At 49.7% G+C, this 17,641-nt stretch overlaps 1 protein-coding gene across 2 annotated transcripts in view; it reads right to left on the bottom strand.

Annotated features, from left to right (window-relative positions):
• The window catches only part of LOC141087866 (putative calcium-activated potassium channel subunit beta), a 917,788-nt gene that overhangs the window by 406,406 nt on the left and 493,741 nt on the right, over nt 1–17,641 (bottom strand). The window lies entirely within an intron of this gene.

Genomic DNA, 17,641 nt, shown 5'->3' with positions numbered 1-17,641 from the left:
GACCCTGAAGCAACTAAGCTTCAAAACTAAATCAGCACTCTGGTATTTTCAGGAGAAAGAGCTAAGGAGTTCAGCTCACCCCAGCAGGGGATGGCTGAAATCCAGAAAAAACAAAGCAAGGCACAAATGCAAAAAGCAAGGAAGAAAACTTAGCTTTAGCAGAGCAGGAATTCAGACTGGACTCCAAGGATACCACAGAGAAATCACCCGCAGGGAGAATGGGCGTATGCAGCCTTATATCCAGTCTGTGACTCCACTCAGCCAGTCATCATCATTAATCTCAGGTGTCTGATAATCAGACTCACTACCTCTCCTTAGCAGAAGAGGGAGTTCCTCGGGCCTCAGTGATGCAGGGGAAAATGAACTCACAACAGAGCAGTGAGTAAGTTGATGTGCGGGGGATAGGAGGCCATGCAGTGACGCCAGCAGGGTTGTTACAGTACCCCCCCCTTTACGTCCCCTCTTCCTCAAGCCTGCCAGAATGACCAGAAGAAGGAGTACTGGACCACACACAGTCCAGGCTGACAGGGCATCCTTCAGGTGATGTGAAGTAGGCGTGCCATCCGGAATCACTGAGTGCCCAGTCTCTTGGTGCCCAACAGCTTCCAATACAGAGGGTACAAGGACTTCTTCCTCCTGATTGTCAGAAAGTAGGGACCTGGAAGCTTCAGACTTGATCCCTACATCAGCTGGCCAGCTGGAAACTGAAGACACCTTCAATAAGTCCAATTTCAGCCCGTTGTAAAAAGAAAATTTGATCTCCTCCAGGAGGGTGAGAAACGGAGATACGTAGGCCACTGTTCCAACCTCTTCATCCACCTGCCACATGGAAGCTGGAGGCATACATACAAGGAGCCATTTCAGCCTGTTACCCTGAAAAAACTGGACCACATCTTCCTGGTTAGAGGATGAGTGAAGCTCTGTCTTGGGACCTTCACCCCTAGGCCACAGGGGAGCTGAAGGCATACACTCTGGATCCATCTTCAGCCCTTTATCCTGGGGAAGACAATCAAGAGGCAGGGGTGCTCTTGGGAGCAGAACACTGGTATAGTCGCTGGGGATGTGTGAGGAGACTGAGACCGCCTCCCCCTCTTCAGAGGCATCCTCACACCTTGACTCGGCGACTAGCCAACCAGGCGAAGAAGACGGCCTTGCTGACTGAATGTGACGCAAGGGAACCAGACACCTCTTGTCACTAGGTTGTTTCCAGTGTGGTGCCCTGCTGGGTCTCCAGACATAAACGGGTACTAGAATCTCTGGATCAGAATGACCTATGGGCATACCAGTCAGCAAGAGGAAGATGAACTTCTTCGTATACAAAGCTCTGACCTGGAGCTGTAGTTGTCCTTGTAGGACTAGACTGTTCTCAAAGAGGGCTCGGCCACCTTTAGACGATTCCCACGCCGGCTTCGGGAGCTGTATGACAGAGACCACACACTGACTCTGTATGACTGGTGACTTAAACACACCAAAGCTCCCTGAAGGCAGAAAAACAGTCAAAGAGTTTAATGGAGAGGGAGTACTCTCGCCAGGGACAACCTCTCCTACTGGCCCAGGGTTTTGGAGTGCAGGCTTCACAGGGCAGAGGCCAGATTCCAGCTGCAACTTGGCCCGCTTCTTCTTTTTAGACCTCTTGGATCTTGCACGGGAGGCCGCATCGGCAGACTGTGGAACAGGTGATGGCTGGACACGTTTCACCCACAGGTTCCTCTTGGCTGGTTTGTCTCTGGAAGCTTGGAGAGGAAGACTTTTCACCAGCAGCAGGACGAGGCATGTCGAACACTTTACGAAAGACCACCAGGAAGGCCCCCAGGCTCAAGACGACAGGATCCCCTGCTTCCCAAAGGGGACAGATCCATATCAAGGCATCACCAGCTAGGTAGGACATGATGCATCCCACCTTGACCCGGTCAGAGGGGAAACAAGCTTCATTCTGCAGGATGTAGTGCAGGCACTTTTTCAGGAACCGTTGGCACTCTTTGGGGTCCCCATAGAACCTAGGTGGGTCTGCTGGGTCGCGCTCTTCATAGGCCAGGAGCTGCTCATAGATGGCCTTGGAGACTATGAGTGGTTCAGAAGTCTCAATAATTGGAACCACGCAAGGCGGAACAAACTCTTCCGGTGGCTCACACTGGCAGGGAGAAAGTTAATTATGCTCTGCGAGCGGAAGGATATGGGACTCAGCGGGGACCATGGCCTGTGCAAACTGTCACGCTCGTGCCTTGGCTGAATGGCATGAGCCAGGGGGTTGTGGCCCCACTGTGCCACAAACCAGACTACGCTAGAAGGGGCGTGACTACGACAGCTACCTCGGTCTTCACTGGAGCCTCTGATGGTGAGGTCAGGCTTGTGCAGCAAGTAACTGTCGGGTGTCACTCCAGGGTGGTGTCTGGCTGTGGCTGCTGATCCCACTCGGGGACATGTCACTTGGACAGGTGTGACTAACAGACAGGCTGAGACACTGGGCAAGCAGGCACGGCTGAGACACAGGGCAAGCAGGCACGGCTTGGAGACACAGGGCAAGCAGGCATGGCTTGGAGACACGGGGCAAGCAGGCACGGCTTGGAGACACAGGGCGAGCAGGCACGGCTTGGAGACACAGGGCAAGCAGGCACGGTTTGGAGACACAGGGCAAGCAGGCACGGCTTGGAGACACAGGGCAAGCAGGCACGGCTTGGAGACAAAGGGCAAGCAGGCATGGCTTGGAGACACAGGGCAAGCAGGTATGGCTTGTAGACACAGGGCAAGTAGGTGTGGTGTATGAAGGAACAGGTTTGGACCTGTTCACACAGGAGGTGCAGGTATGGATACAGGCAGGAAGGAGTGAAATATGAAGGAACAGGTTTGGACCTGTTCACACAGGAGGTGCAGATATGGATACAGGCAGGAAGGAGTGGAATATGTTGGAACAGGTTAGGAACTGAGCCGCAGAAGTGCGACGTAGGCGGAGCTGCAGGAGTGCAGAGTAGGCTGGGCTGCAAGGGAGCTGAGCAGGCTGAGCGGCAAGGGAGCCGAGCAGGCTGAGCGGCTAGGGAGCCAAGCAGGCAGAGCGGCTAGGGAGCCAAGCAGGCAGAGCGGCTAGGGAGCCAAGCAAGCAGAGCGGCTAGGGAGCCAAGCAGGCAGAGCGGCTAGGGAGCCAAGCAGGCAAAGCGGCTAGGGAGCCAAGCAGGCAGAGTGCCTAGGGAGCCAAGCAGGGCGGCTAGGGAGCCGAGCAGGCAGAGTGGCAAGGGAGCCGAGCAGGCAGAGCGGCAAAGGAGCCGAGCAGGCAGAGCTGCAAGAGAGCAGATCAGGCAGAGCTGCAAGGGTGCAGAGCCTCAGATAGGGATGACACAAGGAAAGACACAGCAGAGAAGGAACCACAGACAAGGAGACTGACAGACAGAGGTAAGACTGAGTTCAGACAGAGACACAGGGACAAAGACACAAGGACCAGGATATTCTGCCTCCTGGCAGGCGGACAGAGAAGTACTAGGCAAGTTACCAAGACACAGGAATACGCAATAAGAGCCTTCAGAGAAGGCAAGACATAGGGCAGGGCCTGGCTAGCTCAGCAGCAAGGAGCTAACTGAGTTTAGACATTGCACAGGCAATGTTTCAGTGGGTGTGGCGGAACTAAATAGTCAAGGGCTCTAGGTAATTGGTCAGGGACAGATTAGACAGGTGCACCCTGACTGCATAAGAACCAGAGAGTTCTTGTGCCGCCCCCCTATACACACATAGCCAGGAAACATACAGAAGAGCAGAGGCACAGAGCACAGGACTGGCAACAGACAGAATTCACAGCATGACCCGGAGCAGTGAGTAAGTTGATGTGCAGGGGATGGGAGGCCATGCAGTGATGCCAGCAGGGTTGTTACAGTGCCATCCAGACAGCACACCTGCAGCTGAAGAAGAGGTAGTGTGCACTGATGCGCAACCACTGTGTCCGTCTGAGGAAGAAGTGGAGGGTGGGCCAGTGCCCACAGTGACCAGACCCCAGTCAGCAGATGATGATGAAACTCAGCTGCCAGTTTCTGCTGACGAAAGTGTATTGGATGATGAGGTCCTTGACCCATCATGGCATGCTGAGGGGCAGCAAGCAAGTGGGGATAGCTCAGAGGAAGAGCTTGCAGGTGTGGCGCAGCGTGGCCGTCCACGTGGGAGAGGAAGAGGGAAAAATTGGTTGTCAGCTCCCTCAACTTCAGCACCCGTTAGGAGCAGGGCTCTTTTAAAAAACACAAGGGGTGCGCCCAAGAGTTGTGGTGCATGGGCCCTTTTCGACCAAGTTGCAGATGACTTTACAGTAGTCAGATGCAAGCTTTGTCGAAAAACTGTGCGGAGAGGGAAGAACGTCAGCAACCTTAATACCACCAATATGCTGACGCATGTCAGGAAGAGGCACCCTGCGGAGTGGCAGCATCCCACCCAAGATTATTCGCCACCTGCAGCTGGTTCCCCACCTTCCACCTCTTCAGCCACAGCGGCCACCTCTTACTCCAGCTCGCAAACAGCTGCTCCCGCTTCCTTGTCAGAATGCCAGGGTGCATCTGCAGGCAGTGTTGTGCGGCGGCATACTGTCTGTACTTCGTCAGCATCAGCATCCCAATCGCTGGCATCCTCACACTCCCAATCCAGTGTGCAGCCATCTGTCACACAGGTGTGGGAGAAAAGGCGCCCGTACTCGGCAAACCACCCATGAGCACAGGGCATGAATTCTCACATTGCCAAACTGCTTGCAGTGGAAATGCTACCATTCTGGCTGGTGAGCAAGCCAGCCTTTATCAATATGTTGGGGTTTGCAATCCCACAATACAACGTTCCCAGCCGCTTCTACTTCAGCAGGCAATCCGTCCCCACCCTGTAACAGCATGTGGAGCGTAAAATTAAGCATGCGCTACAAAATGCAGTTAGTAGCAAGGTCCACCTGACCACCGACGCGTGGACCAGTCAGCATGGCCAGGTACGCTATATTTCCATCACCGCCCATTGGTTAAATGTAATTGAGCCTGGATCTGAAGTAGACAGTGCAAGTGCGCGGGTCCTGCCAACTCCACGGATTGCAGGCCTCTCCTCCGTACAAATTGACTCCTCCTCATACTCCTCATCAGACTCACCTGCACCCAGACGTACCACAACAACCAATTTCAGCACTGCATCGGCCAAACATCAACAGGCCGTGTTGAAATTGGTTTATCTGGGTGATGTTAGCCACACCGCAACCGAGCTGTGGAACACACTCAAGGAGCAGAGCGACATGTGGCTTGCGCCGCTCAACCTCCAGCCAGGTATGGTGGTGTGTGACAACGGCCGAAACCTGGTCGGGCTCTGGGCCAAGGTGGTCTGACTCACATTCCATGACTTGCCCATGTCCTAAACTTGGTGTTGCAGAGTTTCCTTAGGATCTATCCTGACCTTGAGGAGCTGCTGCACAAAGTCAGATACGAGTGCTCTCATTTGCGGCATTCAAGCATGGCTGCATCGCGCCTTTCAGCCAGGCAGCACAGATTGGACCTGCCCGGGCACTGCATCATTGTTGACCTCCCCACCAGGTGGAATTCGACTTTGCATATGCTGCGGAGGTTGTGTGAGCAGCAACCTGCAATTATGGAGTTGCAGCTGCAGCAGGCGCAAAGTAGGCGACACACATCTCAGCCCTCCCACTTTACAACCACAGAGTGGGCATCCATGAAGGACATATGCACCATTTTGAAGTGCTTCGAGGACTACACTCTGATGGTGAGCGCGGATGCTGCCCTACTCAGCCTGACTATTCCCATTATATGCCTTATAGAATCATCACTTAAAGGACTAAGGGATGAGGTTTCTCTGGAGGAGGAGGAGTGTGATGAGACACTTGGACCAACCAGGCAATCTTCATCGGCCCGGTTGGTACAAAGCTCTGTGGGTGCCTCACAAAGGTCCAGGCACGACACAGCAAGCGAGGAGGATGAGGAGGATTATGAGGATGAGCCAGAGGAGGAAAGTACACAGCGCTCTACTAGTAGTCACCAGATAGAGCGTGGATGGGGTGATGCAGAGCAGCCAGAGCACATTCCTCCAGCTGGTGACAGCAATGCATGGCCAGTTGGCAGCCTTCAGCACATGAGTGACTTCATGCTGCAGTGTCTGAGAAAAAATCCACACATGGCTCGTATTCTCCACACAAACGACTACTGGGTGGCCACCCTCTTAGATCCACATTACCGGGACAGCCTTCAAAGCCTATTTACACCGTTGAACCGGGCGCGTAAAATGCAGGAGTACCAAGATGCACTGGTTAATTCACTCATGTACTCTTTTCCACCACATAGCTGTAAGGTACACCTGGGGTGGACCCGCTAGACCGTGGCAACGAACCTCCCGGGGGGCGAGCTGACCAGGTGGACCACCCCCTATACAGGGAGCGTTTGGGGCAAGCCCGCGGGTAACTATTACCACGGCAGCTGGTACCCTGGGAGGTAACGACAGACAGACTGCTAGAGCCGAGTTGGGGATACAGGACTGACGGTACCGGCTGGGAACCACAGGACAGACAGCCACGGCTTAGAGACACGAGACAGGTGGATACGGCCTGGGAGACACAGAACTGGCGGCACGGCTAGGAGAAACAGGATAGGCGGGCACGGCTGGGAGACACAGGATAGGCGGGCACGGCTGGGAGACACAGGATAGGCGGGCACGGCTGGAAGACACAGGATAGGCGGGCACGGCTGGGAGACACAGGATAGGCGGGCATGGCTGGAAGACACAGGACCTAGGAGAGAGGAAAATGGAGAGGTGAACGAGCAACGGATGGGCAGGGCGAGAAGGCGTGCAAAGAGGACGGCCAGAATCACTAGGAAAGAACAGTGATACTCAGGCACCGCTGGCAGGGAGAGGCGGCCAGATATAGGGACTGGTAGGAGGACTTCCGGGTCGTGACCTAAAGGAGGGAGAGCAGGCGCGCGTCCTCAGTAGGAGGAGGGGGAGGCGGGGGCGTGCACCCGGAGCGGTCCGGAAGACCGGACGAATTGGACCGCCGGACGGAGAAGAGGAGCCGGGGAGGACCGTGGAGAAGACCGCGGACGCCGGCGCAGAAGGAAGCAGGATGCCGGAGGAAGGGTAAGCTGCGGCCGGGAGGAGGCAGAGAGAGGAGCGCACGGCAGCCGCCGCGTGACAATAGCAGTGATGCGCGTGCACTAGCAGGCACCTCAGTGCGCCCTGGGCCCAGCGGAATCCGTTCAGAAGCCGGTAGCAGAAGCAGTACATCTGCTATTGACAGGTTCAGTAAACCCAACCTGTTCTAACGGTTTCTGAACCCGCAAACAGTTCGGGCACCATCAGCACAGACAGTGCAACGCACTAGGAGGCAACATTACCGTGACATGGTGGCACAATACCTCTCCACCCCTGTCAGTGTGCTTCAGGATGGATCTGCCCCCTTCAAGTTTTGGGTCTCCAGGTTGGATGCATGGCCCGAGCTTAGCCAGTATACCTTGGAGGTCCTGGCTTGTCCTGGTGCCAGTGTGATTTCTGAATGTGTCTTTAGTGTAGCTGGCAATGTACTAACAGACCAACATACCAGACTATCCGCTGCAAATGTGGACCGGCTTACTTTCCTAAAAATGAACCAGGCCTGGATTTCTGGTGACTTTTGCTGCCCTGGGCCAGAGTAGACAGGTTATATGCATGGTTGGTAGCAGTTTGCATGCTCTGTCATGTGCCTATGTTGCACACAGCGTAATCTGTTATGCCAGTGCTATGGCCTCTACTACCAACATCTAGCTCCTGGTTCTGTGACTGACTCTTTCACTTCATACTGTTTTCCATGGGCTCTAGTACCGCCAGCTAGTGCCCATTTCCGTGACTGCTGATTTCACAGCATGCCGTGTTTCTGGGCTCTAGTACAGCCAGCTAGTGCCCATTGACGTGACTGCCACTTTCACAGCAAGTGGAAAAAAAAGGACGACAGATGCCAAACACCTATAGGCAGAAGCACAAAAGGCGGGATCCAGCCACGCCGGCTGTTTCCTGGAAGTGAAGTGCGGACACAGGTGCCTCCCCCGAGGGGTAAACCAAATTCCAGCATCGCCAGCTGGTTCTCGGGAGTGCCCAAGGGCACGGGTACCTCCTGCTCCAAACCGTGCTTCGACAACGCTCGCCCTTACATGGTTGTGTCCGCCGCACTGTTCCACGCCCCCGCCGTACATCATTCTGGCTCAGTTTGCTGTTGTCTGTGGTGTCAGCAGTGTAGGAGCCCCCTACGTGGACTCCGGGACCTGGCGCTCAAGGCTGGTCTCGACAGTTCCAGTAGGCCCTCCTCCTCCCCTGCTGCGACTGAGGAGTAAAGAAGACTGTGTCCGGGTTGCGGGGGCAAATGTGGCTCTTGCACCTTCTGCCGAGAAGACATTACTCCAGTAGAAGACCCAAGACAGGAAGACAGATGCAGAAGACCCAAGACAAGAAGACAGATGGAGATGTCCCCGGACTCCTGTCATTTTGCTCTTGAACTTGCATCTTTGTGGGGTTTTTTTGGGCTTCTCGGCAGTGCTTTTGGCTTATGTCACTACTACATTGTGGTATCCGGGCTACAGTAATGTCAGCTGTTGCCCAGTACAGCCACTGGCAGTTTTACCTTCTGCTGCTTATCTGGGTTCCAGTAACGTCAGCTGGTTCTCAGTAGAGTCAATGGCTTAGGTCCCTCCTTTGTGGTATCCGAGTTCCAGTAACGTCTGCTGGTCCTTGGTAGTGTATTCTGGCACAGGTTACCTCCTACTTAGTTATCGGCCTCCGGTAGCGTCAGCTGGTGCCCGTTAGTTCCATTGGCTCTTATGCTGATTTCTGCTGCCTATACGGGTTCCAGACTCACCAGCTGGTTCTCTCAAGTTCCTGTGCCTACTGTTACTTCTGCGTATTTCCTCTGGGTTTGGGACATTCTGCGACCAGCCAATAGCAGGATAACCATAGACAGAGGTTTAGGAAGCAGTAGGAGCAGATGTACATGAACCAAAAGCAGAATATCAATATGCAGAATTACTGAATAACAGTAATATAATCAGCAGAAGAAGACTAAGCATGGCTTAAAGGGAGTGTATCCATTCCTCCACGTGGTGCTCCTGGAAACTCCCTGCAAAGCAAGGTGAGCTGAACGCGGACACATGTCAGTCAAAGGACATATTGACACCACCACCGGCAGTTTTAATTAATAATGTAAAATCACTAACCCTAACTATCCCTAACCCCTAACCCTTACCCTAACCCTTACCCTACTAACCATAAACCCTAATCCTACCCCAACTAATCCTAAGCCAAAGAAAAAATACCGCTGTTAAGATGTTTTTCTGCTACAGCTTTCGCTCTGTGCATTTTTCTAGCGATTTTTTTGCTCCTCTGCCTCTGCAAACTCCTTCCCCATTATCCTGAGGTGTCAACTGACAATCTGCTGGAATCTGTTCCTCCAACAAATTCAAAGGTGAAACTAGAAAAAAGAAAGTAAAAAAAGCAGACATTTGATATAGAAAATCCACATGATTCTCTTATCTTGTTTTTAGCAAAGTCCCCTATAACTGGTCGCGTAAGCACCGTATATGCATTGTATAAAGTCCTGAGGAGAAGCTCGTTGCTTAGAAGACCGAGCACCACTTTTGTCTGACTTGGTTAAGAAGACAAAGAATATTGAGTTGCCTGAGGAAACATCGAAGAAACTGTCAGAAAATGTAGAGAAAGAAAGATTTGGCTTGTATTGTGATACTAGTATAAGATACAAAACTAAGTACAGAAGTCTTCTTTTCAATCTGAAGGACCACAAAAATAAGGGTTTCTTTCAACGTGTGGTATTAGGTGAGACAGATCACCACACAACGTTTGGTTCTGATGAGTCCTGCAGAAATAGCTGGCCAGGAGCTAAGTGACTGTAGAAACCAGGAGAGGCAGCACACATTGGAGATGATTCAGAAAGCAGAGGAGGACCTAAATCAAAAACAGCAAATGATAAAGCTCACACACAAGGGATTGATTGAATTCGATACATCACCAGATCAAATGTTTACCTTGGAGAATCTGTCTCATGCACCTTGGAAAACCAATGTTTCACTGAGTTCAGATATTAATAACAGAAATGAGATCACAACAGATATAATACCTCATAACAAAACTTAACTTTCTGGACCTCCATTGCCTCATTTGCTTGGGAAAAATCGAACCTTCGGATATGAATAATATGGGCCAATGGGCAAAAATAAAATCAACAATTACAAATGCCAAGGGAAAGAGTTATGGACAGAAGCTACAATACTCACAGGCAGCAGAGACCATTGATTGCATGGAAAATGATGTCTTAGGCATAAAAAGTGAGAACGCATCTGTGGCACCCCATAGTCCGGTTGCCACAGTAACATTGCCTCCCTCTAAGTGGTGATGTCATGCCTGGAGGCAGGAGGGGGGTCCCCATGCAAGGTAACACAGTGTACATGACAATTCCTGCTGCAGGCCAGAGAGGGGAGCTTCCTTATAAATTCTGGCCAGCAGGTGGGATTATTGAGTCAGTAAGAAGACAGCTGAGAGCATAAACAAGAGAGATGTAATGGAAATGAGAGCAGTTGGAGCTCATGACAAGACAGTTGGAGTTGCAGAAGAAGCAGCAATAGAGTTAATCGCAATACATAGACAGCGGTATGTTGTGAGTTCATTTTCCCATTCACCATCGATGTCTGATGAACTCCCTCTTCTGGTGAAGGAAGGTAGTGAGGCTGATTACCAAACACCTGATCTGGTAGATGATGACTGGGTAACAGGAAATTCTGACTGGATATAAGGCAGCCGACGCCCTTCTGAGTCGCTGGTGATTTCTCTGCTGGATTCTTGGAGACCAGTCTGATTCCTGCTTCCAAAGATAAGTTTTTGCTCTGCTATTTGAACTTATTAGTTTTGTTTTGTTTACCTTGTTTTTTGGAGTTCAGCCTTCCCCGGTCGGGGGTGTGCTGAGTTCCATTTTTGTTTCTGATCAGTTTGTCTCTTTGCTCTGTCTTCAGAATTTACCTGAGTGCTGATATAGTCTTTTGGAAGTCCTGGTGACTTCAGGGCCTGTTTTTCCTATCAGATGGTTGGGACATTTTTTGGCATTGTTTTTTACGGATTGCAGACAGCAGCTTTTCTATCCTGTCCTTTCTAGTTAGCTTGGGCCCCATCGTTTGCTCAACCTATCTTTCTATCTGTGTTAGTGTTTTCATCTTGCTTCACCGTCATTATATGTTGGGGGCTGCCTATTGCTTTGGGGTCTGCTCTGGGGCAGTTTAGATTTCCCCTTTCTTTCTTTAGGCCTATTTAGTTCTCCTGCTGTAATCGAGGGGTCTAGGGCATCATAGGAACCCCCACAGCTACTGTTAGTTGTTGTGGATAGGCTCAGGGGTCTGCAATCTGATAGCTACCAACCTCTCCGGTTTTATCTTGCTCATTCACATGCTGCTGAACCAAAGATCCCTACTCCTGATGTGTTTTTTGGGGATCAGTCTAAATTTTTGAATTTTAAGAATAATTGTAAATTATTTTTTGCCTTGAAGCCTAACTCGTCGGGGAGCTCAGCGCAGCAGGTTAAAATTGTCATCTCTTTGCTGCACGGCGACCCCCAGGATTGGGCGTTTTCTTTGAAACCTGATGATCCCATTCTGACTGATGTGAATGCATTTTTTCAGGCCTTGGGGTTGTTGTATGATGAACCTAATGCTATTGATCAGGCTGAAAAGGCCCTGTTGGCATTGAGCCAGGGTCGGGATTCTGCAGAGTTGTACTGTCAAAAATTCCGAAAGTGGGCGGTCCTTACTACCTGGAATGATGGTGCCTTGGCAGCTCTTTTTCGGAAGGGTTTGTTAGAAACCGTAAAAGATACTGTGGTGGGATTTCCTGTTCCCTCTGGTCTTGACGATTCTATGTCATTAGCCATTCATGTTGATCGGCGTTTGCGTGAACGCAAAACCGCACGAGAGGTGTTGCCACCTGTTGAACAAATGTCTGAACCTATGCAGTGTTATAGAGTTTTGTCTAGGGCGCAATGTCAGGAGTTCAAAAGGCGTAATAAGCTGTGTTTCTTCTGTGGTGATGCCTCGCATATTATTTCTGTCTGCCCTAAACGAGAGAAACGTTTTGCACACACATTTGCTGTGGGTGGTGTTCAACCTAAGTTTCTTCTGGCAATTACTCTGATCTGCTCCCTGTCCACATTTTCCGCTAAGGCTTTTGTGGATTCGGGAGCAGCTCTGAACCTGATGGACTTGGATTTTGCTAAACGTTGTGGGTTTCCTATGACACCTCTGCGGACGCCTATCCCTTTGAGTGGTATTGATGCTACTCCTTTGGCGAAGAATAAACCTCAGTTTTGGACCCAGGTGGTAATGCGGGTCGCCCCAGACCATCAAGAGAATTGCAGATTTTTGGTGTTGCATAATTTGCATGATACCATCGTTCTGGGGTTTCCTTGGTTGCAAATCCATAATTCAGTGTTGGATTGGAAATCTGTGTCTGTGGTGAGTTGGGGTTGTCGGTGGTGTGCCCTTAGTGATGCTCCTGTTTTCTCCACCTCTCCCCAGTCGCATGATGTTCCTGACTATTTGGCTGATTATTATGATGTATTTAGTGAGAATGAGTCTGCGTCTTTGCCTCCTCATAGGAGTTATGACTGTGCAATTGACCTGAGCCCTGGGTGTAAATTTCCCAAGGGTCGACCTTTCAATTTATCTGTACCCAAACACGAGGCTATGCGATCCTATATTAAGGAGTCGTTGGAGAAGGGTCATATTAGACCATCCTCTTCACCCTTAGGTGCTGGGTTTTTTTTCGTGGCTAAGAAAGATGGGTCATTAAGGCCTTGTATTGACTATCGTTCCCTCAACAAAATTACTGTTAAATATCAGTATCCGTTACCCCTGATTTCTGATCTATTCTCCAGAGTTAAAGGTGCTTGCTGGTTTACAAAGCTTGACCTCAGGGGGGCGTATAATCTTATTCGCATTAAGCATGGGGATGAATGGAAGATGGCGTTTAATAGTCCGGAGGGACATTTTGAGTACCTGGTGATGCCTTTTGGGCTCACTAATGCCCCTTCTGTCTTCCAGTGCTTCATGAATGATATTTTCCGTGACTTGGTGGATACATTTTTGATCATCTATCTGGATGATATTTTGATCTTTTCCAAGGATTGGGACTCTCATGTGGAACATGTTCGGACTGTGTTCCGGATTTTGAGGGAGAATTCCCTGTATGTCAAGGGATCAAAATGCCTTTTTGGTGTACAGAGGATTTCATTTTTGGGATTTATTTTGTCTCCGTCAACTATTTAAATGGACCCGGCTAAGGTACAGGCCATTTATGAGTGGGTTCAGCCCACTTCTTTGAAGGCCCTCCAGAAATTTTTGGGTTTTGCTAATTTTTATCGTAAATTGATAGCTAATTTTTCTGGTATTGCCAAACCATTGACTGATTTGACTAAGAATGGTGCTGATGTGCTGAATTGGTCTCCAAAGGATGTTTCTTCCTTTCAGGAGCTGAAGCGAAGGTTAACTTCTGCTCCGGTTTTGCGGCAACCTGATGTCTCACTCCCGTTTCAGGTAGAGGTGGACGCTTCTGAGATTGGTGCAGGAGCTGTTTTGTCCCAAAAAGATCCTGTAACATCTAAAATGAATCTCTGTGCTTTCTTTTCCCGAAAGTTCTCCCCATCCGAACGTAACTATGATGTGGGGAATCGGGAACTGTTAGCCATGAAATGGGCATTTGAGGAGTGGAGACATTGGTTGGAGGGAGCTAAACATCAAGTCGTGGTCCTTACTGACCACAAGAATTTGATTTACCTGGAGTCGGCCAAACACTTGAATCCTAGACAGGCTAGGTGGGCCTTGCTTTTCACACGTTTTGATTTTGTGGTCTCTTTTCTTCCGGGCACTAAGAATGTCAAGCCACATGCCCTCTCTAGGAGTTTCTTTGCGGATTCTCCTGTTGTGACCAAGCCTGCTACCATCTTAAGTGAGGGGGTAGTTCTTTCTGCCATCTCGCCCGATTTGAGACGTGCTCTGGAAGAATTTCAGGAGGACAAACCTGAGCGCTGTCCCATTGGAAAATTGTATGTTCCTGACCAGTGGAGGAAGAGAGTGATGTCTGAAGTTCATTGCTCTGCATTGGCTGGTCATCCAGGTATTTTTGTTACTAGAGATTTGGTGAGTCGGTCTTTTTGGTGGCCCTCCTTGTCTCGTGATGTCAGGAATTTTGTGCAGTCATGTGGGACTTGCTCTTGGTCTAAACCTTGTTCTCGCTCTAGTGGGTTGTTGATGCCTTTGCCGGTGCCCAGGAGGCCATGGACCCATATTTCAATGGATTTTATCTCTGATATGCCTGTCTCTCAGAGAATGACTGTTATTTGGGTGATTTGTGATAGATTCTCTAAGGTGGTCCATCTTGTACCACTCCCTAAGTTGCCATCTTCCTCAGAGTTGGTGCCCTTGTTTTTGCAACAGGTGGTTCGCTTGCACGGGATTCCTGAGAACATTGTATCTGACAGAGGAGTTCATAGAATCATAGAATCGTAGAGTTGGAAGGGACCTCCTGGGCCATCTGGTCCAACCACCTGCTCAAAGCAGGATTCGCTAAATCATCCCAGTCAGATGTCTGTCCAGCCTCTGTTTGAAGACTTCCATTGAAGGAGAACTCACCACGTCTCGTGGCAGCCTGTTCCACTCATTGATCACTCTAACTGTCAAAAAGTTTTTTCTAATATCTAATCTGTGTCTCTTCCCATTCAGTTTCATCCCATTGCTTCTAGTCTTTCCTTGTGCAAATGAGAATAAAGTTGATCCTTCTACAATGTGACAGCCCTTTAGATATTTGTAGACAGCTATTAAGTCTCCTCTCAGTCTTCTCTTTTGCAAACTAAACATTCCCAAATCCTGCAACCTTTCCTCATAAGACAGGGTTTGCAGACCGGTCACCATTCTGGTCGCTCTTTTCTGAACTTGCTCCAGTTTGTTGATGTCTTTTTTAAAATGTGGTGCCCAAAACTGGACACAATATTCCAGATGAGGTCTGACCAAAGAGGAGTAGAGGGAAATAATGACTTCACGTGATCTAGACTGTATGCTTCTATTAATACATCCTAGAATTGCATTTGCCTTTTTTGCTGCTGCATCACACTGTTGACTCATATTCAGTCTGTGATCTATTAGTATACCCAAGTCTTTTTCACATGTGCTGTCACTTAGCCCTATTCCTCCCATTCTATATATGCTTTTTTCATTTTTATTGCCCAGATGTAGTACTTTGCATTTCTCCCTGTTAAAAACCATTCTGTTAGTTGCTGCCCACTTCTCCAGTTTATTTAAATCTTTTTGAAAGATTTGTGTCTAGATTTTGGAGGACTTTCTGTTCCAAGCTGGGAATTCAGTTGTCCTTCTCCTCTGCGTTTCACCCTCAGACCAATGGGCAGACGGAGAGAACAAACCAGACTTTGGAGTCGTATTTGAGAAGTTTTATTTCTGCTGATCAGGATGATTGGGTTTCATTTTTGCCCTTGGCCGAATTTGCTTTAAATAATAGAGCTAGTTCTGCCACTTTGATGTCACCTTTTTTTTGTAACTTTGGGTTTCATCCTCGATTCTCTTCAGGGCAGGTGGAGCCTTCTGCCTGCCCAGGTGTTGACACTGTGGTGGAGAGAATGCACCAGATCTGGGACCAAGTGGTGGGTAAGTTGTCTCTCTCCCAGGAAAAGTCCCAGCGGTTTTCCAACCGGCATAGGACCATTGGTCCCCAGTTTAAGGTGGGTGATATGGTTTGGTTGTCATCAAAGAATATCACTATGAAGGTGGCTTCTCCAAAGTTTAAACCTAGATTTATTGGACCTTACAAGATTTTGGAGATTCTTAATCCAGGCTCTTTTCGATTGGCTCTTCCTGTTACATTTAAGATCCATAAGATGTTTCATAAGTCTCTGTTAAAGAGGTTTGTTGAGAAAGTAGTTCCTGTGGTGGCACCTCCTGACCAGGTATTGGTTGAAGGTAATGTGGAATATGAGGTTGAGAAGATACTGGATTCTCGCCTGGCTGGACGGAGACTCCAGTATTTGGTTAAATGGAAGGGATATGGCCAGGAGGATAATTCTTGGGTCCCTGCATCTGATATTCATGCCGAAAGATTGGTTCGTGCCTTTCATCGTGTCCATCCTGATCGCCCTGGTGGCGTGGATGAGGGTTCGGTGACCCCTCCTCAAGGGGGAGGTACTGTTGTGAGGTCATTTTCTCCTTCACCGTCGATGTCTGATGAACTCCCTCTTCTGGTGAAGGAAGGTAGTGAGGCTGATTACCAAACACCTGATCTGGTAGATGATGACTGGGTAACAGGAAATTCTGACTGGATATAAGGCAGCCGACGCCCTTCTGAGTCGCTGGTGATTTCTCTGCTGGATTCTTGGAGACCAGTCTGATTCCTGCTTCCAAAGATAAGTTTTTGCTCTGCTATTTGAACTTATTAGTTTTGTTTTGTTTACCTTGTTTTTTGGAGTTCAGCCATCCCGGTCGGGGGTGTGCTGAGTTCCATTTTTGTCTCTGATCAGTTTGTCTCTTTGCTCTGTCTTCAGAATTTACCTGAGTGCTGATATAGTCTTTTTGAAGTCCTAGCGACTTCAGGGCCTGTTTTTCCTATCAGACGGTTAGGACATTTTTTGGTAGGGTTTTTTACGGATTGCAGACAGCAGCTTTTCTATCCTGTCCTTTCTAGTTAGCTTGGGCCCCATCGTTTGCTCAACCTATCTTTCTATCTGTGTTAGTGTTTTCATCTTGCTTCACCGTCATTATATGTTGAGGGCTGCCTATTGCTTTGGGGTCTGCTCTGGGGCAGTTTAGATTTCCCCTTTCTTTCTTTAGGCCTATTTAGTTCTCCGGCTGTGATCGAGGGGTCTAGGGCATCGTAGGAACCCCCCACGGCTACTGTTAGTTGTTGTGGATAGGATCAGGGGTCTGCAATCCGATAGCCAACCTCTCCGGTTTTCTGGACTTAGCTTGTATTTTTGTTTTTTCCTCCTTCGGTGACTCATTCATAACAGCGGTACCTTCCTTCCAGCAGAGCATAGAGCAATAAAAAGTTCCTGGCTCCTGAGGTCTTAATGGAAGAGCACTGGTACAAGCGACAGTCCAGATAAGGGTATAAATTTCCAAACGCTCAAGGCGCAGAGTGATACCGTAGGTATTGGACGCTGTCCCGGCCGGTGACAGACGTCCCACTTACCGCATACCTGCCGCTATTAGGAAGCGGTGAGAGCACCGCATATAAGCTGCAGCCAACAAGGTGAAGCGGAGCCCCGCAGGACCTTGCGTGACGTCACGGTCACGTGTGGTGTTACGTGACTGGCTAAGGAGCGCTGAATAGACCACAGTGCTATCTTATACATTTTGGAATCATCGGATTCCTTCCTCAGACTTCACACGTGTTGGCTGCAGCTTACACGCGGTGCTCTCACCGCTTCCTAATAGCAGCAGGCACGCGGTAAGTGGGACGTCTGTCACTGGCCGGGACAGCGTCCAATACCTACGGTATCACTCTGCGCTTTGAGCATTTGGAAATTTATACCCTTATCTGGACTGTCGCTTGTACCGCTGCTCCTCCATTAGGACCTCCGGAGCTAGGAACTTTTTATTGCTCTACGCTCTGCTGG

Source organism: Dendrobates tinctorius, unplaced genomic scaffold, assembly GCF_039654945.1.
Source record: "Dendrobates tinctorius isolate UK_male_01 unplaced genomic scaffold, ASM3965494v1 ptg000036l, whole genome shotgun sequence".
NCBI lineage: Eukaryota > Metazoa > Chordata > Amphibia > Anura > Dendrobatidae > Dendrobates > Dendrobates tinctorius.
This window is presented reverse-complemented; position numbering and strand designations above follow the sequence as displayed.